The sequence below is a fragment of the Episyrphus balteatus genome, chromosome 1 (assembly GCF_945859705.1).
Source record: "Episyrphus balteatus chromosome 1, idEpiBalt1.1, whole genome shotgun sequence".
NCBI classification, from domain to species: Eukaryota; Metazoa; Arthropoda; class Insecta; order Diptera; family Syrphidae; genus Episyrphus; species Episyrphus balteatus.
Window position 1 is genome coordinate 168,837,613 of NC_079134.1, and position 24,131 is coordinate 168,861,743.

At 30.6% G+C, this 24,131-nt stretch overlaps 1 protein-coding gene across 1 annotated transcript in view; it reads left to right on the top strand.

Annotated features, from left to right (window-relative positions):
* The first annotated feature begins 11,379 nt into the window (after nucleotides 1-11,379).
* Nucleotides 11,380-24,131, top strand: part of LOC129907496 (protein Shroom) — a 235,415-nt gene continuing 222,663 nt past the window's right edge. Inside the window, exon 1 of the mRNA XM_055983765.1 lies at nucleotides 11,380-12,381. The gene's annotated coding sequence lies outside the window, so the exon portion shown is untranslated. The remainder of the gene's footprint in view (nucleotides 12,382-24,131) is intronic.

Genomic DNA, 24,131 nt, shown 5'->3' on the forward strand with positions numbered 1-24,131 from the left:
GTTAAAAAAAGAATTGTAGGTTCCCAAAAAAACCGCTTCGTCACTGCACGATTGATTACATCTATCAGTACATTGCCGCAGCGTCAGTGCTCTTGTATGTGATTCCTGTAGAATTTTCGACCGTCAAAAAAAAAGCTTGTTTGTAACGGGCCTAACTATAATTCTTTTCTCTCGCAAGAAAGACATGCGATGCCGCAGCGTCACCGCACAAGTATTTGCATACTCAATTTGATTGTCGGGAATGTAGGATTCAAATTGTTGCATCATAGTGTGTCGAAAAAAACGCATGTATACCAGGCCTAGCATGTTTGATATTTGGTCATAAAAGGCTGAGGTGGCTTATAGAATCCAGGATTTACTAAGAAAACAAATCAACACGTGGCAGAAAACAAACGCAAGACTCTCTTCATTTTTAGAAATTCAATAATAACTCCTGTTGGAAACTTTATTTTACTATATACAATGCTCAAGTAGCACAAAAGTCTAAGATACACCAAAATATTTGGTGTATTTTTTGCACTTTCGTGATATGCATTTTGAATATAAAAAATACACCATTTTCTCGTATAAAATAAACTCCGGTGGTTAAAAAAATATACCGATTTTGGTGTATAAATGGCACTAGCGGTATATTAAATGATCTGTTTTTGGTGAAAATTATCCCTTTGAAATTGAAAAATACACAATAAAACTATGGATAAAATACACCATTTAAATTATTCTGATTTAAAATTTGAACCAAAGTTTATTTTTTATCTCAAACAGTTTGATGAATTCTAATTCACACCATTTCTTATGAAATAAATGAAAATGAATTTTTATTCACTTTCATAATATTGCCAATGGTTAAATATGATTTTGTTTGCCGAATTTTAAAACGAAACACATTCTATCTACTATCTACCCCCTCTAAAAATCGAGCGCCTCAAAAATGTCAGTGAATTAATGATTTTTTTTTTTCGATTTTAAGAATCCATTTTTCAAAAATTATAATTTTTGTGTTGTTTTACATTTTTTTAAGAAAAGTTATTTTATAATGAATCGAAAAAACTAAGAATGCGGGACTATTAGGTCGATAAATATACTATTTTAATAAAATAATTAATCGCTGTCTTCTATTTTTAAATGGCGTCCATTGAAAAATATGGCGTCTCCCACATATGCTTTTTGGTGAATTTTATGTCCACAGGGTGTGCTTCCTACACCAAACAGAGTGTACAAAATAAACCGTTTTGGTTGATTTCAGAATCAAATGATTTTATGCACCATTAATGGTATATTATAAAAACAACTGAATATCGGTGTATTTTTTGCACGGAATCTCAAAAAAATGGTGAAATTTTGTACAGAAAAGACAGTGGTATAATTTTTATACCACTAATTTTGAGAAATACACCATATTTTTTCAATTTTCTCAATTTTATACCAAAATTAATGAATTTACACCAATTTATACACAAGTGTGCTACTTGAGTGGCTTTACAAGGAGCATGGGAAAAAGGAACAATTATACAAGACTTAATAGCCCACAACTTTCTGGATAGCGAAGATTATCACTCAGTCCAAAGCTATGAGGTAACAAACACAAAAAAAAAAAAAACAGACAATTGAATACCCCCTCCTTTTTGGAAGTTGGTAAAAAATCGGTTCAACTGCTTTTAAAACTTGTTGATGTTTATTGTTGGCAGCGTTGATCGGATGTTTAGACGGCACACCCTGGGTTGGGATGGATCGTTATTAAGTATTTTTAGTGTATATTTATTTAAGTTCCAATGTCAATCCGTTTCTTTAATTTAATAATAATAATTTAATAAAAAAAAGTCAAATATTAAGGTCCAATTTATTTGCATACAAAATTTAAAATTTCGTCTTTAAATGGCGACTTTAAATTTAATGGAGTGTGAATAAATTTGGGCCTAAAATACTTTTAAAAAATAAAACAATTTATTAGTTTTCAAATTTGCAAAGATATTTAAGATACTTGTAGCAATGTTACCATAATCATGTGTAATATTTCAACCGACCATTACACAATAGTTATGGTAATAATATAATCCACAAAAGTCAACTGGGTACTTCCTTAGTTTGGTAAAAGAAAAATATTTTTTCACCAAAAATAAAAATAGTACTCATACACCATAGTGACCCTTTAAGTTTAATTTTTTTAAATTGTTACAAAAAGTGTTTGGACTCAGGATGCAACCTGATTCATTTAATGTTCTTAAATGGAGCATTAAATGCTGTGTTGTCTATGCAAAACGTCAAAACAGTAACTGATGTTTCAAAGTAAAGAACTAATAGTTATGAAGTGTTGAATTAAAAGTATAAGGCAGAAAAAAATTGTATGTAGATATTTTAGGCTTCCAGAAATTGTGACAAAGTAAACTAAGCCAGAATCTGTTGTTCGAAAACTTGTTTTGCCTTACTACTAAAATAAAGCTAAATTTTTAAAGTTTGGCAGAAATGTTTGTATTCACTTCACGCATGTCTGGAATAAGAACCACTAACCAAAATGGCAAAAGCTTATGAAGAAAGTTAATATTTTCTGGTTCAATTTTCTATTTTAATTTTCAAAACAGAGAGTTTGAAGGAATAGTATACCTAAAAAAAATGAAATTAAAATGGTTTCAAAGGCAATTTTTTATATCTGGCAAGAAGACTTTCGTCTTGGAATAGGTAAGTGCAATTTAACGAGTTTTTTATTGTAAAAACATAAAGAACCGGAAAACTGCTTATAAATATCGGCGATTTAAGCATGATCATAAATTTGCAAAGTGTCTGTTTTCATTAGTTATCCACATATCAGATTCGGCTATTTATGAATTTAGGATTCTGAGTTTGAAATACAACAAACTCAGTTACTTTAAAAATAGTTTGTTCAATCTGTCACATAAGTGTCAATATTGAACCAAAATATTTAAGCTCAACAAACAAGCCCATGTTATTCTTAATTAATCTCATTGAAAGTCTTTTAATTCCGGCAACTTATCAAAAATACAATTAATGTTTATTTCTCATTACTATAACTTATATGTACCCACATGTCTAACGTAAATCCACCTTGAATTTTACAAAAATAATATTATTTTGCGTCATTTTATGTAATAAACGAAAATAAAAGTTAAAAAAAAAAAACCATTAAAGTTTGCGATCAAAATCAACTGTTTAAACAATAATAAATAATTGAGTACCTATTCAACTTCTCAGCCTATAACGGCCTTCAGATCTGCCTCTACAAACCAAAACATACATAATTTTAACATACAAACATATGAGTCAGTCATTAGGCACGCGTTCTTTAAATTTTAATTGCACCTTATATCTTAAAAGAACAAGTTACTTTTTTGCAAAACGACCGACAACGTACAAAATAAATTGTGTAGGTACAAGAAGAGATAGTATCTTTTTGATAGCTTCCCAAAGGCAAGCCAATATAACCGAGATAGGTATGTTCAGCTCATGCGTATAAACCATAAAAGGCGAATGAGTCATTAAAATTCAAATACACTATCGATCATGTATTGTGCAAAAATTAAATATTTTTAAAGACACCACCAAACGAATCTCACAAAGGTCATAAACTTTTTAAATTTATTAAATAAGAACAACATCAGGTCTACATAAACGTAATTACCATAAGAATAATAAAATAATGGTATTTGCATCTCTTAGCCTGGTTTTCTTTCTCTTGCTCATGCTGATTCTGTCAGCAAAATATCTAACTAAACATAAATTTTAGAAGAAAAAAAAAAAACAAACCGAGTTATTTGAATTTCTAAGTCAAGTCTATACCAAAGACCGTGGGAAATAATAAGATGATAAAATTATTATAACAACCATAACACAACATCAACACTATACAAGGTTAGCAAGCAAGAATGAAGATTAGAATTGAAGATAACAATTATATGTGTATCTTTATTTGATAGCGAAGAATGGGGATTTTAAGATAACCGTGGAAAGGTTATGTGTTTTGATTTGAAAGAAGACAATATTAATTGAGATCGTTTTTTTCTAAATTTTATTACAGGAGAAAGATATGTTCTTCATTATAAAGAACAGAAGCCGCTTTGCCTGTCAAATATTTCAAAACAATTAAACATAAATCCCTATAACCCGCAATCTCAAAAGTCCAATCTTTCTCACTTTATTACCTGTACAACCTGCACAACTCAACGATATGGTAGGAAGAAAAGATTAGTTTTATGGTCTTTTGGTTGGTCATTTAAATTATTTCAAACAGAAAAAGAGATCTTAAATTTTTATGGCAGATTCTCTCTTTATAGGAAAGTGAATTTGTTCTCACAAATACATTTACCTCTAACTGAATCTAAGTTAAGGAAACATAGCGATAGAAAACAGCAGTGCCAGATGCAACTTTAAGTGCATATTAACATAAAATGCAAGTTTCAGTATTTGACATGAGCTGAGCATCATAGAAATTTTCCTATAAAATTTATAGCTAAAGTTTATTTATATTTTTAGGTATTTTTTTGCCCATGATAAAAAAACCGCTTTCATTCGATTTTTTCAACTTAAAATAAATCCTTTTAACCATTTTTTTTTCAATAAACTTGTTTTTTTAGAAGTGTTGTTGATGGTATTTATATTGGAATACCAAAATAAAATGTACGAGGGCAAAAATACTTTTTAGTGCCTAAAAAGTTGTCCCTTTTGGTTGAATTTAATTTTTCTTGAAGAAAAGGTACAGATAAGTTGAAAAACTATATTGAGTTATAAAATTAACATTATTTACATTTTTTACAAGTTTGAAACCCAAATTTGGATTGAATTTTTTGCAAATCACGGTAACATTGTGATTTATCTTGGTAACGCAGTGGTGTTTTTAGAAAATTTAAAGTTTTAAAGCTGATTTTTGGTAACACAATGAAATAAACTATTAAGAATATTTAATTGATATTTAATTTTTTTGTGATTTAACTTCATAGGAGACTCAAATAGGAATATCAGAGTAAAACAGAAATTTGCAGTAAAGTAACGCAGTTGTTTGGTTTTGATCACTTTGTGTTTCAACTGCCATAAATACAGAAATATCATTAAAAACATCGGTGCAAATGTTATTTCATAATAGATTAAAGTATAACCATTCTATGTCAACTTAAATATATGAAAGTATATTGTTAAAAAATTTCATTTTTTTTTTTCGAAATTCACTGCCCTAATTAGCCATCAAAATGTATTTTGGCCCACGATTAAAATACTGAAAATTCAAAATTTTTAATTTTAAAATTTTTGCAAACGACGAAAAGTTATTTTATCAGGAAAGATTTAATTTGACGATTAATCTTTCTTTTAAAGTTTAACTTTGTACCTATTGCAAATAACTAAGGCAAAATAAAGGGTAAATCTCGGAATGAATGCTATTAGAAAAAATATTTTGCTAAAAATCTTCTTTTTTGTATTCTATAGCTTTAATCTACCTCAAAATAGTAGAAAAATATCATGCCCCACAAGTTACGGTTTTATAGGTTAAGCCGAGAGGTGAAACACTTACAAAATTGACAAATAAAGATTATGGTAATCTGATGTCTCTGAAAAGTAAAATCAGGACGCTCTTTCATAATAGACCAGACGAGCAGCGAGCCATTCACATTATGTTTCCAACTTTTTTAAAGTCAATCCGTATATCCACATGATAAGTGTAAGTAAATGAGACAAAAACAATTTAAGATATTTCGACTAAAACTTTAAAAATTCAACAACATGAAAAACTGTTTTTTTATTCGCTTGGGCCTAATATAGCAAGGTACCTACTATATAGTGAACGTTTGATATTTGTTTTGTTTAATGCTTGTAAAACAAGTAAAGGAAATTAAACTAAGATCGATTTCTATTTGCCTAAGTTTCATGAAGCCGTATATGATAGATAACAAAGTGACATTAGACGAAGCGATTACCCAAAACCGAAGAGGAATACAAAGCAACAAACAAGGGGCAGTCAAGTAGGGCTCTGTTAAACGAATTTGCCTAATTTGCGACAGCTTGAAGCCCAACTCATAGGTTATTAGGAAAGATTTTGTTACATTATTTGTATCAATTCACAAATTGAATACCTACATTAAATTCGAAACCAATTTTAACCTTTTGCAAATTAAATTCACCTCCTGAAAATTGAATGCTTGAACTAATCATTTCATTCACTTTAATGCTGCCATTTTCAAAAAAAAACCAGCTATTTTTGTAACCCCAATAAAGAAATTAAGCAATAAAAAATGTAGAATTAATTGAAAAAGATTTAGCGCTTGACTTGAAAAAGGTGAATTTGATTTGCAAAAGACTAAATTCGAATTTCGTATTTATTTTGTAAAAAGATAACATTTTTCTTTTGAATATCTTGAATTTTATTTCAAAATGATCAATATGATTTGGAAAAGAGTGAACATAATGTAAGAAATCTGTATAGGGTAAATTAGTACACGAAAAGTTTACCGCAAATATGTGAAATAAGGAAAACTTTTAAGTTTTAGAAAAAATAAGAGACATCATCCGTTTTTACAACAACTACGATAAGACTTTTATTAAACAGCTGTCAAAGTCTACCGAAGATTTCTGTTATAAGCTCAAAGCTACGTGAAAGCTTCTTATAAGATTAATGAAGACTTTGTTTAAAGGACGAAAACTCTCTATTTTTCCATACGCACATAAACTTTAGATATCGAAGTATTACCGAAGTTAACATTTACAGAACTTCTGTAATACCATTTAGAAGCTACTTAAGTTTGGACTCTCTAATATAAAGTATCGTTATCGAAAGACCACTTACATTATTGAAATCGTAATGAAGACTTCGAAGAACCGTTGCTCTTCAAAGTAAATTGCATCTGGCAGTGCTGTTGACCATTTACACCTTCTACCGAATGCAATCAAAGATAAAATACACCGAGTAGAAAAGTAACTTCGCCAACGTACACTTCTTCTAAGCAAAAACCTACCTACTCTTGTCTGAGCTCTCAGTACTCAGTACTCAGTCAGTACTCTCAGTCTTGTAATAATGAAATAATCGACAAAAAATGCAACCAGAACAAAATAAACAAAATGAACAAATAACAGAAAAACAAAAAAATAAATAAATTTTAAGAAGTAGAAGAAAACACAAAGAAAAATGGTAAAATAACAATAAAAATGAAAAGAAAACAAGAATCAGATACAACTATAATAATAAATAAACCGGTGTTATGTCCATTGTTTAATGACGTCTTCGGAAGTGAAGGAGGCGAGGTTGAAATGGAGGAGGGCTAAGACACAAAACGAAACGAAGCGGGCGGTTTGTGGTATAGTGTCGTTCGGTGTGGTTTGCCATTTTGCCAGTTGTTGTATCGAGAAGAAAAGAACCACCAGAGCCCTGAAATAGAAAGAACTTGGAACCTTGATTTCTGGTTAGGTTGGGATTGGGACTTGAGTGTATAGCTAGACCTATTCCACTGACCACGGAGTTTTATTCTCATTTCCATTATTGTTGTTCGTATATGGTTAAGAAATCAGACGACGACGACGACGGATCAGTTCGTGTCTTTTACGAATGAAACAGAAGAAGAAGAAGGTGAAGAAAAGTGTTAAACGAAGGTGATGTGGTAATGGTCACTCACAGAGACACAAAGACCTGAAGGACGAGATGATGAAATGGTATAAAGAAATAGAAGAATCATCCTATGGATGATAGGGTCCAAGGGGGTGCATACACTTACGTGATCCTTATCCCAGCCACAAAATCGTGGGTTAGCCACCAGAGTCGAGTGTTCTGCCTTTGCATGAAAATTTTGTTATTTCTCTCAAGTCCGTGTGCGGCTGAAGGAAGAACTAAAAGTGGCGTAGTTCTTATTTTCATATGATGATGATGATTACCAGGGAATTGCACTGAAGCTGTGTGTGGATGTTGTTGTGGAGACTTAGTCGTCTGAAGGCAGCGAGAGATCCCTTTTTTGGTTTAGGTAAGAACAGATCTGGTTTTTGTGGTTTTTTCTGCATCAGAAATGTATCTACAAACGAGAACGTTATGTATATCTATGTGGGTTGCAAGGAATAGAAAAATAGTGGGTTAGAGGTTGTTGTGCCTTCAACTTTAGTTTTTTTTTTTTTTTTTTACTTTTTTCGTATTTGAAAAAAAGTTTGCAATGGCCTGTAGGAGATTTTCAGCATTCAAAATATTCAAATAAAAGAAAAGAAGAAAAATTGTTACTAAAGCATTTGTCTCAACATTTTTAAATATAACTTGCAAGCTTTAGCCAAGTTTTTTTTCCAAAACTGAACAGTTCTAATGAAAATAGCTTAAAAGCTAAGGATTTGTTAGGCTCCCCTGAGGTTTATCATTACGTTCTATGAAGTACCTAACATCAAGAAAATACTTGATAAATTTTAAAGTAAATGAATATTACCAAAATCTGCAGCTTTTATATTGACTATGACTATCTATGACTCAAATCTACGACTCTAATCTGAAATTCACTGTTTTTTAATTTCGGTTGACTTAAATTTGTGACTCAAATAAATAATGCGAGACTCTAGATCTGATATTTAAAATCGATATATTGCGTTGGGCGCCACTTTTTTTTTTTTTATTCCAGTGAGCTAAAATCTAGGACTCAACCTTAATTTAAGTTTAAAATCCGAATCTCTAGATCTGATACTTAACTTCGATATTTGTGTTGGGCGCTACATTTTTTTAAAATTCCAGTAGATTCAAATCTGATACTTAATTTTTAATGAAGTTAAAAATTCGAATGTCTAGATTTTTGCGTTGGGTGCCATTTTTGTTTTGTTTTTTATTCCAGTACACCCAAATCTGATAATAAAGCTTAAACTAAGTTTAAACTGAAATTTTTAAATTTTATATATAACAGCGATATTTTCGTTGGGCGCCAATTTTTTTCAATTCCTATAGATTCAAGAAAAAACGTTTTGATGCACAGTGCTTTTTGAATGCTTCATATATGTATTCATTCCTCTGCTTTCCACAAAAGAGGGCTCAAAATAACTGCACAAATATGCTACCAAAAATTAATATTCAACATCGATACTTTATCGTTGGGCTCCACTTTTCTTATAATTTCGCAGATTTGAGTAGCAAATTCAATTAGCAGATTGGAGTCACATTTTAAGGCATTTTTAAAAGACTCGTCCTGCAAAAGATTTCTCAAACAAGTTCAAAATTCGGATCTAAAGATCTTAGATATTTTTAACATCGATATTTTCGTTGGGCGCCACTTTAATTTTTTTTTAATGTTATAATAATTCATTTGTGGTCATAAAAGATGCTTTCTACAAAAGAGGGCTTAAAATAACTCTACTAATATGCTACGAACTACTAATATTCAACATCGATATTTTTTCGTTGGGCGCCACTTTTTTTCACAATCTCGCAGATTTCAGTCGTATGGAGTAGCAGATTCAAGTTGCATTTTTAAGACAGATTCGAGACACAGTCTTTAACTGCAGATTAATCTGCTTATTTGCTTGCTTTGTATTAGAAACAAAAAGCAACAATAATTTTAAAATTAATTGGTACATCAGTATAAAGAAAAAACGAACTAATTGAGTGCTATTGACAGTTGATCGTATTGAAATTTTAATTTCCAACTACTTTAAAGACTCCTACTGCAAAATGTCCTAAAATAAGTTCAAAATTCGGATCTAAAAATCCGATTTTTAACATCGATATTTTTGTTGATTAAAACTAAGTGGGTGCATATTGCTTTTGCTTCCTCTGTTTTTTTTTTATTTCTGCTTAAAGTTATAATAATTCGTTTGTAGTTTTATCCCCTACTGTTTAATACCTCATAAAAGATGCTTTCCACAAAAGATGGCTTAAAATAACTCCACCAATCTGCTACCTTATGCCAATATTCAACATCGATATTTTTTTTGTTGGGCGCCACTTTTTTTTTTTTTGTTTTTTCTTAATACTTTCTGATCTTCTTTATCGCCAATTAAATCCAATGCTATAAATTTTCACTTGTATAAAGCTACCACATTTTATTCCTATAAGCTTCTTTAAATCTTTTTATTCAGCATTTCATTTAGTAGGTATAAGGCTAAAATTTTAATCTCAAGACAAAAAAAAAAAAATACTTAAAATATTCATGATGTTAGCCACTATATAACCAAACCACATCAAAAATCGAATGAAAAACCCACTCTCCGCCACCACAGAACTACTTACTCTATGAAAATTCAAGTCTTCCAAACTAACTAAAGACCATTACCACCATCATCATAATCATGGTCTTTTCGTCTAGTAGGAACCTATCTAAACCTATATGGATGGAGCACCAATCTTGCTGCTTGTTTGTGGCTAAGTGTATCGCGCGACTTGTGTACACCTCGTTGTTATGTTCTTTCTTTCTGTTTCTTCTTAATCTTTACGAACCTTCTACCTATCCTATGACTGTCTATTCTTCGACTTTAAAGCAAGCACCTTTCTTACGATTTACCTGTTTTTACCTTTAAACCATACAATATTTTTTCTTGTCTTGTCCTCTTCTCTACCTCCATTCTATGTCTTATTTTGTTTTTGCACTTCTTTAATGGATAATATTGAGTGTGTATTTGTGAGTCACCTTTTTTGAGTTTTTCTCTCAATTTTTTTTTTTCTTAAGATTGTATAGAAAACCTGTCAATGTATTGCCAAGAGAGTGCGAGAGAATTATGAACTTCTTTCAAGAAGAAGGGAAAAAAATCCAATCCAACAGATACATTCGTTCGATTAAAGACAAGAGTCCGTCCGCCGCGAGTACTTGCTTGAGTTCGTTTCGATATATTCTCTATTAAATGTGGTTTTTCATCTAAAAGTGTGCGCTCCCGCTACACACTAAAAAAAAGCGCACAAAAAAAAAACGGCAAAATCTCCTTTGATCACTCAACGAATATTTCTGCTGTACTCTCGCGGACAAGCAAGAAATCAACAAAAAAAAAAACGATCAATTCGCGTTTTTTTTTTTTTTATTTATTTTGTTTTTCTCATCGTAGATACTTTTAACGTAGTCTTCGTCGTCGAGTGTATCTGTGTGGATATAAAAGGTATCTGTATAAAAAAAATTTTAACGAAGAGGTCTTAAAAATTTTTCTCTCTGGCCAATATCAACAGTTGCGCGGACGCGAACAGCATAATAAGATCGTTATTTTTTCGGAACGGATCGCGCAAAAAACTTCAATCTTTTTTTAAACGAACAAAAAAATTGTATCTTTTTATTTAGAAATGTATCTTTTACTTGAAGATATTTAATAAATACACTGATTTATTAATAAATAACTTCCGTGTTTGATAAAAGATACTTATTCATCTTATAGATACATTTTTTCTATCTATTTCGATTTGGAAATAGTGGAAAAAGGTGGTTATTTTATATTATAAATTTTTCTTTAAGATAAGAAAGAAAAAAAAAAACTTGTTGTGTTTTCTATTTGTTGGAGGAGGAAAATATTTTTCTGTTATACAAAGCCCCCCCAAGTCTATAGAGCTCTTGGACTCTCAACTTTGCTCTGTGCTATAGCTGGAGAAAAACAACAATTCAATTGAAAATAAAAATAAGAAATATCTAATTCTTGAAGCAAAATTGAATATTGTGGTGCAGTTTTGTGTGTTGGTTTGGTGCAACTCGCAGAGGTCTTTTATTTATGTGGTGCGCGGCGGTGGATGGCGGTCCTCCTTTTGCTTTGAAATAGTTGTTGCGATTGCGAAGCTCCCCCTCGAGTGTTTATTAACGGTGCAGTGATTCGATAAAAATATATTATTCGTTTTACAATTCTGCTAGCTAGCTCACTATAAGTTACCTACTCTAGCCACCAGAAAAGAAACAACTTGTTTTCTTTGATATTTCTTTTTTTTTTTTGTATCTTTTAACACGTTTTTTTTGCTGAGATATTATACACAATTCCTGTTTATTTTATTTTTTTTTTATTAAAATAAATTTTCTGATAAATAAATTTATAATAAAAAAAAAAGAATTGATTAACCGAGGAGAAAAATAAAATAAAAAAACCAAGTCGATGTGTTTGGAATGTGAGAAAATTATGTAAATTAAATTGTGCACCGGGCTGGTTTTTTTTTCAATCTTATTTCGTTATATTTTGTATCTTCTACGACTATGATTTTGTATCTGTAACTTGTTTTCTTCTTCTATTTATACTGTGTCGCCCTGAATGAAGAATAATAATAATAATCAAATGCATCTCACGGAAATGGAATGCGTTGTCGTGCTCAAATAACGTGTCTTTTGAGAGTGTTTTCTATGGGTTTCTGTGATATCACAACTTCTGCTGAATAAAACAGAGTGATTAATATTCTATATTTGGTGCTAATTTTTTTGTTTTTTTGGATTTTAACTTTCTGGATTAAATAAAACACAATTTTTTTCGAAGTGAAAGGTATGTTTTTTTCAATGACTTATTTTTTTTAAGAAGATGACTTTGTTTTCAGATTGATATTATAAACTGACTGAGTCAATATCTACTCAGTATAAAATAAAAAGATAAGATTGTTATTTTTTGTATTTTTGTTGTCTCACTTTAGAAAGATAGGTAGCGCAAAAAAAAGCAGGTGATATTGTTGTTTTTATAATAATACATTTTCCACAGCTATGGCAATAAAAAAAACTGTAATAATCTTGTCATGTGTTTCAGGTATTCAAATAATGTTATTATTTTTTTTTTAAGTCTGTTTACATTTTTTTATTTTAATAACTCTGAGACAAGGTTCAATTTTGTGAGTTACTTCAGGGCAACGTATAAGGAATAATAAATGAGTTTGGTGTAAAAAAAATATGTATAAGCAATCAGTTTATTGTTGTTTTCTTTCAGTTGAATTGTTTACGTCAAAATACCTTATAATGGAAATCTTACAACACGTTATTTTTGAATTTATTGGTTTTTCACAATTTTTGAAAAAGAAAAAAATATTCTTTGTTATGAAAGGATTCATAAACAAAGTAGGTAAGGGACATTTATGAAACAGGTAGATACTTTAAGGTACTTTAAGTTGGCGTAAAGGGAATGCTAATATAGGTAACTATTTAAAGTTCCATGCATTGAACACGAATACACACATGGAAAGGTACGTTCAGGTACAAATTTGTGTGTGTTTACTTTTACTTTTTCCCTAAAACTGCATATAATATTGTTATCACTAAAACAGGTAGCCAGGTATGGACATAACTTAAGAAAAGAAATTACAAATTTTAGTGCTATCGATATTATTAGAACACAATAACCCCAATAGAACAAAACCTTTAAAATAAATGAGTAACAAGGTATCCAGTTTTGTAAGAATTTTGGGTTTTCCCAACCGAAATTTCAAAACGCTCTTTTTTATAGGTACATGGAATTATTTTTGGTGAGTTTTTGACAAAGTTACAGTTAGATTTTGGATTTTTGTAAACGATGTTTCATGAGGACCAGCCACTTGGTCAGAGTCTAAAGTTTTTCATTTTTTAAACGAATTTGTTTTTGAGTATGACGTAAAAGGCCAAAGTAGCAAATATCAAAATTATAGATTAAGCTTTATGCTTAAGTCTGTTTCAAACAAAAATATCAAAATATCTTCTTTCTAGCTATTATATTTTTCTGATAAGAAAAGAGGCTCAAAGATAGGTACACCTTCTAAAAGACAGTCAGTTTTTTACAATCCAGTTTTCTGATATTGGTTATCTAATTTGAAACGAACTTTGGTCTTAAGTAAACACAAGTCACCGAAGTTAGTGAAAACTTTTCGACTGATGCCTTATAGAGCTGTTTTATTTACTGTTAACCGTGAATGATAGCAAACAAAAATAGCAAGACATAAAAAAAACTCTTTTTATTTACTACCTGTACTAACTTAGTAAAAGTTTGTTTGTTTGAGACAGAAGTCTTAAGCGATTCCAGACAAGCTTACTAAAAGAATAGTAATGAACAAAATTCTTACCTACTCTGTAAAGAAAGAAAAAACAAAATTTTCTAATCGAATTCTCGTTTTAGAAGTTAGTAGAAGTGTGTAATTCCCTTCCATTTTACACTTTCAAATCTCACATTTAAGACCTTAGTTCAATGTTGAAAAATTAGTTTTTAATTTCCAAGCAATAGCTACAAATATACAAATTGGATCGACTTTTAATTTTGAAGCCAAAATTTCAGACTGACTTGACTACTTGTGCTAAAAAGCATTTAAAAAATAATCATCTTCGAAAATATTGACGATATTTGAAAAACAATAAGCAACATAATACACAATGGCTTGTATGCAATAAAAATGAGCTTAAGCTCTTATCTCACTGTTCACTGTACCTTTTCTCAAGATAGAACTCTAAAAATTGGACTGAAATGTGAAATAGAGCTTCAGCTCATTCTTTTCGCATATGAGCCAATAAGACACAAAGAATTGTCCAGCTTTGTTCGCATTCTGTATCATCAAATTTTCTCATCGAATACTTAAAGATTTTTTAAATTAATTATAAAAATAAGTGCTATCGCAACACTAGCTTTTCTATAAAAAAAAATTTAAAAGTACATAGGTAAACAGCTTTTGACCCTTATTGGGGGCACACTAAAAAAATTGCTTCTTTAATCATAAATGTGTAGGACCAGGTTTTCGTCCTTAAATGCTTATACTGTCCGAAGACCGCAGTAAACGTTGAACAGATAAATGAACAAAGGTATTAAACAAAAGAAAATTGAATCAACAACAAATATAAATGAAAAGACGTTTTGTTGTATTTTCAATAATATATACAAACAATTTTATTAATAAAATAATTGAGTAAATTAAATTACGATTCTGGTATCATCCGCATCAAAAATTTGTCAAAGGAGGCACGAAGCAATACCACAGTCCTCCTTGTCCCAACACAAATAGGTACAATATATATGAAGTGCTTTTAAAAAAGTTTGAAAGTTGAAACACAAAAATTTCAAAACAACAAATTTTTAAATTTATCAATTTTCAAATCAAAGTTAAATTTTCAGAAAACGTCTTAAACTATTTGTATGAAAATCGGGTTCGTTACGGAATTAAAGTGCTAATTAAGTGTTGTAAGAACATTAAAAATCCTCTTTATAAAAGCTTGTCCATGCAAATTTAACTACGTATTTTGTAAAATGTTACAAATATTAAGCTATTCATTTTGCATTTCTTTTTAAACTCAAAACATATGCAAATTGGTTGGAATTTGTCAAGTATTTTTTGTGAAAATCTTGGAAGACTTTTTGAGAGTAGTTAACTATACATTGATTAAACAAGTTCAATGTTACCTGAATGTCATTGCTTATCTTAAAACCTTTGAATATACTAAAAAAAACCTTTAAGTTTTTTTTCTTTAACAAAAACAAATTTTAAGATTAAAACAAACAAAAATGTATCCAAAACTTTAAGTTCTCTACCAAGGTACCTATTTCTTTTTTTATTTTGATCTTCTTCTTATCAGGAATGCCAACTGATATCAGTTTTTGGTAAAATGTTAATTTTTTGTTTTAATGTATGAACTTATGAAATATTAATTTTTTGCTTGTAATAAATAAATAAAAAACGGACATTTTTAAGTGAAAAAATAAACAAAAAATATTTTTTGTCAAAAAATTTATGATTAAAAGAATATTTTTGTATTGAAAAATATTTTCTTGAAACGAAATCGTTCACTCAAACTATTTAATTATTAAAAATAATTTGTACTTTCTGTTTTTTTTTAACAGTTCAAAAAATCAAAGTTTAGACTGAGTTCAATAAAATTATCGATATAAAATTATCGTAGCCTCTTTTTCGCAATTTTGATTTTTGTTTAAAAGCTAGCCAAAAATTTGAAAATATAGTATAACCAATAAGGAAATTTATCAATTGATATTTTTAACAAAATAAAACACAGTATTAAGCTGTACTTCTTACTAGATAAAGTGATTTGTATTACAGGTACAAGAAATAAAAATAACATGTACGAAATATATGAAAGTAAATAAACGAAAAATCAAAATTAAAATACAACATGTATCTTTTCTTTGATATAACAATGTATTCGTTACATTTCAAGTTATCTTTAAATTTGACAACTTGCACCTTATCAGGAATGTCGACTGATATCATCTTCTGATAACATTCTCTTTTGCTTGGAACTTGGTTGAAATTCCTGAAATTCCACAAGAAAGAGAGATAATTATAATTTGCATAATTGATGGGTTTTTATTGCTAAATTTTAGATTTGAAATTTCCGTTTAACTTTTCTACGTTATACCTCCTGTTTTGACAAAAAAATAAAATTTTAATTTAAAATTAGGTACATATGTATTTATTTGAGAGTAATCTTTTTTAAATGGAAAAGGAATAAAAAAAGGCAGCTAAATTCCTTTCCTAGCTTCTTTTTTTCTGGCTTCACAAAAAAACTAGAACAACTTTGAACAAAAATTGAGCCCAAAGTGCATTTCAGTTTTTTATTACCTACTTGTTGACACTGTCAATAACAACACCTCCATATCTTGAAAAAGTGTGAAAAGTAAATAAAATAATAAAAAAATTTCGACACCTTTCAAAACTGAAAGTAATTTCACTGATAAGGTCAGTAATCAGTCAAACATTCAACCTGCACTCCCAATCTGAAACATTTTTTTTCCTTTTCATTTAAAGAAATTATTGTAAAGTTAACTCACTGTTCTTTCTACAAAAATCCTCTTAAACTGTACCACATTTCTTTTATTTTCATGTCATATCTTATCTTATCGCTAAATCACACACTCTGACTTAAATAAACTCATTTGCACAAATTATTCTCTGATTAACAAACAGATAACAAAAAAACATGATGAAAACAAAATAAAATTGAAGAAAAAAAAATTCATTTCACGTTGAAGTAAATATTTATTACTTCTCTTCCATCGACCTTCACCTTTCAAAAATCAAACAAAATCTCTAACAGAAAACATTCCCAAGATGCTTACTGTTGGAATGTGTGAGATATAGTTGATTAGGTAGACGGTAGACCCATTCCCTGTCACATTTTACAAAAACACAAAAAGTGATCTGTTGACTTTCTTTAAAACTCAAAAATACCTACAAGTGTGTGTTTACCCTAATGACACATCAACTTTGGAATGGAATGTCAAAAACAAATACAAAAAAAAAAACTTCCGAAACGTCATTGTATAACCAAAACAACCATCATCACTTCCACGAATGATGGATATAACGCACTTGGCATGTCACGAAATCACTCTCGGCGGCTGCATCGAATATTGAAAATGCGGGCTTTTAATAGATGTTAAGCCCTGAGGGCTTTAATCTGTTTTAGTTTTGATCAGGAGCAATTAAAGTCTTGTTGTTGTTGTTGTTTATTGGTGCACTTATAGTCATCACTTTCACTCAGCAACAAGCAGCATCAAAAGCCAAAGGGTGTTTACTAACTTTTAATGAATATAACCTTTGCTTGTTGAGACATACAAAAATATTGCGTATGAAGATTTTTGGGTTATATCACAGAAAAAAGAAGGCTTGAGGCTTCTTCGGAAGCTTTTGGTTTTTTCTTTAAATCACTGTTAAAGATATGCTTCCGACTTTTATAGGTTATTTGATGTTCATTCAAATCTTATGTAATTTTTTGAAAAAGACGCGTTCGTCTCGTTACAATTTGGGTAATCAGACTTTATAGGCAAAATAATTGGCAAATCAGACTCCAGGCAGGATAATTGGGTTTATGTTGTAAAACGGAACGATTTATAAAGGATTAACGACTGCAAATTGATGATCGATTTTTTTCTGCTAATTTTTATCTCATCAACAATAATTGCGATTTTTTGTTAGGCTGTTTATTGGTAAGCCTTGTTTTCTGAAGTTTTTCAAAAAGTTAAGCGCCAGTGTCATTGTAATCAAGTGCCACTTAAAGTGGTCAATATTGAGTAATTAATTGCCACTTTCCCTATTAAATAGTAGAAACTGCTTTATTTTATCTTTGGACTAAAGTGGTTCTGGCGTTTTTTTTTTTCATTCATATTTTTCAAGGGCTTACAAAATATATACAAACCGATATTCCCATCAGAAACTTTGATAAAGTTGCGTGTGACTTTCTTAACGAAAAAATTCTTTGCAATAATTTACATACAATTCGCAAGATCTTCTTAACCTCAACTTTAAAGTTACCTTGTGTTGAATGATCCATTTAAAATATGTCGACCTAAGACCCCTAAGGGAACTATTAACATGTCCTTTTGTCTGAAAGGTTAAGTGGTACAACCGCAGGTATTTTTTTTTGTTATACCTACCTGTTTTATGCATATCTTAACCTAAAAAATCAACATAGAATGGTATACATTTATCATTGTTGTTGTAGTTGGGAAGCCGGTATAATCCTTTTAAGAAGGTTTTCCCCTGAACAGATAAACATGAGTTTCAAACAAAAAAAAATTTACTAATTAGTAATCTTCGGGTGAATTTTTACTTTCGGGACGAACTGTGTGTTATGATGATCTTTGACCGAGAAGATGTTAAAAGTGGGACAGGTAAATTTAGTGCCTTAAAAAAAATAGGAAACTGTGAGAAGTTATCTTTTGTTACTAAATTGCTTTTTTTGTTCATGTTTCTGGTGACCTCATATTTTAGATAAGGTGACGACAGTTAAAGTGAAGTTAATTCGATATTCGACCACTGAGGTGTTTTGTAAAAGAAAAGCAGTCGGAATGATTACATAGATGACAGATCTAATTGTCTGAGAGTTTTCATTTCCCTTTTATTTGATAACGGAATGAATCATAACCTTTTAGTACAAAAATAAGGACATGGGTATAAATGCAACTAAGAAAAAAGGTTGCATTTCCATTTTACAATAAAAAGTTACTTATACCCTCTTTTTAAGTAGTTGTCTTGCAATAAGTTGCGAGAAAGTTAATTCAACAAAAAAATCATTCCTCAGTCCTCTCAAAAAGTTATCAGAACTCTGTCGGTTTTTAAAAGATAGTACTGAGTCCCTGAGTATTGCATCATATTTCCATCTCGAAAATTTCGGTCACGTTTTTTCTAATCATGGCGAGCATTCCTCAGCGTAATTCTGATAAGGCTGATCAGTTTGGCATAAAGCTTTATTTACATTTTTGAACGCATATTTGATATCGATAAAAATGTCGTGTTCATGTATATATCGATAAATGAACACTTGAGCATTCTTCAAAATTTGTCGCAGGTTGGTAAAATTTTTGTTAAAAAAATTGTCGTTGTTTCTTTATTATTCCCTGTAATGCTAATCTCCCTATTTTTTTTGGACAAACGACAGAAATTTGAGTTTTTGGAAAAAAGTAATTTTTGGGGATTTTAGGGGAATTTGAATTTTTCAGTACAAATTTTGTTTTTTGAATATATCCTCAACGTAGGTTGGACAAACGAGGATTTTTGTTTGTATCCATTTCTCGTGGCGGACAAACGATTGCCGTTTGAATTTTTGAAAAAAAAGTAATTTTTGGGGACTTTCTAATTTTTAGTAGGTACACTGTGGTGTATGCGTATTTTTTTTTTTTTTTTTGAGGAATTTTGAACATTTGTTTTTTGAATATCTCCTAAATGAGGGTGAACAAACGATGATTTTTGGTTTGTATTAATTTCTCAAAGTGGAAAAACGATGGCCATTTGAATTTTTGAAACAAATATTTTTTCGGAGATTTTAGAAAAAATGATATTTTGTATGAGAGTTGCTATAAAAAAAAACGATAATTTTTGGCATACGTAAAGAAATCAATATGGGAAAAACGACAGCAGTTTGAGTTTTTGAAAAAAATTGATTTTTGGGGATTTTAGGGAATTTCAATTTTTCAGTGAAAAATTTGTTTTTGAATATCTCCTAAACGGAATGTTGAAGAACGATAAAATTTGATATGTAAATAGAACTCGAGGTGAACAAACGATTGCAGTTGGTTTTATACGTCTATCTCAAAATTTGAGCGTTTTAAACGATTTTTCATTTTTCAGACTTCCTATAAAAAACAAATTAGCTGTACAATTTTAAGGTCGCAGTTCTGGCTTCACGGAGCTTCAGACGGAAACCGGAGGAATTCAAATCAAGTAGACTCTGTCGGTGGAGAGCCTCGAAAGTGGAGAGAAGCGAAATTCTTTCACATAATCTTCGTACCAACTAAATTGTGGTCCAAGTAGATTTGGGTCGGTGCTCTTGGTTGATTGTAATACCATCGATCTTGAAACCAGTACCATCAGGAAACAGCCATCTAGAACCAAGTGTTTTTGGGGACACCATGTGGAGTTTACTTAAAGCCCATTTGAGCATAGTAAAAAAAATCTCTTGGGCTCCTTCTATTAAGAAAAAAATTAAAGAAATCTACTACTTTCAAGAGTCAAGCAAATCTAAAAAAAACGCAAATAAATCAGAAACGACAATATAGTACCTACTAGTATTAGAACAGTGTTGATTCTTTTTATACTGTTGGCAACACGAGTATTGCCAACATTTTTATGGCTTAATGACGATATTTATAAACTATAAAGATAAAATTTTATTTCTGTAGTTTATTTTCTTATATAAGTAAAATAGGTCATGAGGATCTATCTAATATATTATTATCAAAATGAAACCATCAGATAAATTTTCTATAAAAAATCAAATTTATTAGTTTATTGCTTCGCATAAAATCCAGGTAGCTAACACCTTCAAAGAAAAAAAAAATCAAATCTTTATGCCAAAATCAACAACAACAGATAAAAATTTACAAGCTCGTGGTAACAATTTTTTTAAGTTTCTAATTCAAGTTCGTGTTATTTTTGGTTTGTTTTAAAAGTGAAATTGAAAGATCAACTTTCAAATTGTCTTACAACTTCCTGAAGAAACTGATATATCTTTTTAATATACAAAAAAAAAGAAGATATTTGAACACCCTACTGGCAAACTATTTCCTCTTCTTTTTTTCTATTTTCTCTAATTTAACTTTAACGACAACCGATTACAAAAGTTTAAAGTCTCACTTTTACAAAAAAAAAAAAACGAAATTGAAAAGAATGACACTCTCCCGACAATTTGATGTCATATTACCATTCACAAGTTGTATGCAAAAAAAAAGTATAAAAAAATTCCCTCAATTAAGTTCTGTCCACGATCATCTACATATAACCTTTTGCCCCAAACCCACTTTACCTTGAAATGCCTCTGCTTAAAACGACACCACAGTGAAAACCTGAAGAAGACAGAAAAAAATGTCTTTGTGTGTCTAAAATGTCATCAAACATGACACAAAGCCAGAAAAAAAATATTCACAAATTGTCATTCAAATTGTGTTGATGATAATGATGATGATGCCTCTTAACAACACTTCTTTTACAATCCTCATGATAAAAATAATTTCCATCATCAAAAACATAATACGAGGTTTTTATTTAAAAAAAACTTACAAACAAACAGTACCAACAAAAGTCAGTAAGACCAAACGTCCATCTTGACAATCATCGTTTTTGTTGTTGGATTTTTGCTGAAATGTCACTTCCACACTATTGGCATGGGTCTTTCTGTCAAACGTTCGTCCATATTAAATTACTTGTTTATTTTTTTTTTTTTTTATAATGTTGGTATCTCTCAAGTTTTGTATAAAGTGTGTATCTTTCTATCTGCGATTTCAATGACAACCATACCATTCGTCAATTTTAATTGAATTTTAATTTTTTTACATTTTTTCACTTTTCTCTCTCAATGTCTCTTCAGTTTTCCTCTGTCCGATTGCGTCTCTCTTTGGTGCAAAACTAATTGCGTAAATTCCAAAGGTTAGTATAATACTCCTATAAAGATGGTGAAGAGTAAAATAAGAAGGATATGCTTGTTGGCGCCATTGAGGCATTAAGAGTATATGAATGTATATATTTGAAGCCTTGTAAGCTTATCAGCACCTCCTGTAGGCTGCAAATACCTCTTGGCAATATATATGTATCGACGACGACAGGAGACACGGGACACAAAATGTCATTGCGCGCGAAGGGTCTGTCTACACTTTCTTGCTTGCATAGGAAATGCGCCTTGTAGCGACGATTGTCGTCGTCTTCGTCGTCTTTATCGTTGCTAGCTGTTGTCAACTGAAATACCTAAGGCAAGTTTTTTTTAGAAAATTTGTTTAGTTTTTCTTGTCCGGTTTTCCAGTTTTTCCTCTTTCTTCTTCTAAAGAAAAGGAAGAAAATTTGCAAAGAACTTGAAACCTACTAAAAAACCGGAATTCTTCTTCTTGTTGCAACATAGGCAAATGCATATAAAACATCAAAATCAAACAGAACTAAAAAAATAAAAATATTTCAAACCAAACACACATTGCTGGCTGAATCCCCACTGGCAGGCAGGCTAGGCAACATAAAGTTGTTGGTGGTGGCGACAAGGATCGTGCGGTCGTCGCCTGGCTGGTTTCGGGACAAATACCTTCGGCATTGCCTAGGTTATAGAGTATAGAAGGCGAACAAGAGTCTTTCATAGATAGGTGCATACATACAATCCACATAGAGAATGAAACAAAAAAAAAAACACGATGGAAAACAGCATCGCTTTGGAGCGTATTTTAGCACCATCGCGCCATAGAGCAGACAGTCAGCCTTAGCATCCATCGAGTAAGCAAACAGCTTTGGGTTGTCGTCGTCATTATCTCGACGGAGCAAGACACGCGGATTGGGATAAGACGAGATTACGTTGGAGCCAATCAATTGGCTAAAAATACCTGACTACATCATGGCATGTGGTTAGACAAAAAAAAAAAAAAAAGAAAATCATCATCCAAAAGAAAACCCACAAACTTCAAGTCAAGACGACGACTACGATGACGGGTTGTAAGTTGCAAAAAAAAAAATATCACAAGAAAATGGTTATATTGGGATTTAGTTTGAGAGTTTATGATACGTACCCTATGCTGTTGTAATGAAAATCCTATTTTGACAGATGTCAAATTTTGTTTGTAGTAAAATCAGCACGATCTCTGGTGACTACAATATTAAGAAGTTCCAGCGTTTCTTTTCACTACTGATTTCACTTTTCAAATTTACGTCTTCTATACACTCGTGAAATAAGAAACGAATGCGTTCCACATTGTTTTGCCATTTATAAAAGGCAACCGTGATATATCGCTCGCTGAGAATAAAAGGGTTTTACTGTCGGAGAAACCAGAAAAGTGTGTTACTCCAAATTTTCTGATAATTAGATTTGAAATTAGAAAATGGAAACTCATACAAATGCCTTCAAAACGATGAGGTTTTAATGCTCTCCTATAAAATTTGCGAAATTTTTTGGTTTCACCGACGATATGTAGAAATGTTTAATGGAAATGCCTCCAGACATACAAGCCTCTAATTCTCAGCCAGCGATATGTATATTAAACTTGAAACCCTTATTCTCTCATCTCTCAGAGTTAAAATTGAATGCGTTCCATAAAGAGTTACGAGCCATCTCACTTATTGCTGAGGGAAACAAGCCTTAATTTAATAAATAATAATGTGTGCAATTCACACGTAGTAGAAGTGAAACCTTAAAAATCATTTTTCTTGCTTACGAAAAAATCGAAAAAAATCTACCTTCTTTTATTCCATAACCTTTAAATCCATTTTTTTTTATATTACAACCTATAATAAATTTTATAATATCTGAAATCTTATTGTTTTAGCTCAAAATCTTTATATCGATCATGTCTATACAATATCTACAAAAAGAGCTAGGATTTTTTGTTTTGAACCCAATAAGTGTTCATCAAAAATGCAACAAAATCAATCTTTTTTTCTCTTCTAACATCATTAAATCAATCCATTTTTTTAAAATGACAACCTATAATACATTTTATACCTATGGTTCCTATGAAAAGAAAGTAAGCCATATTCCATAGTTCCTAGATTTCGGAATACATAATTGAATAGGTTCCACAAATGTATGTAAACTTTTCAAGTTTGCGGCCGTATGTCCAAACTTGTTGTTTTGAACGAAAAAAGAAATTCGATTTTCGATTTTGTTACAGTTTCTGATAGAAGATAAATATACCTTTTCAACAATGTATAAAACATGTAACTCGGTTAAACCACTTAGAATTTATAAGCTGTCAAAGCTCGAAAATTCCATTTTTTTCGTCATTTGCCCAACTTCGGCATCAATTTAAAGTATATGTTTTCAAAACAACATGCTATTTAAAAAATATATTCATAAACTATATCTATTTCCCAATCA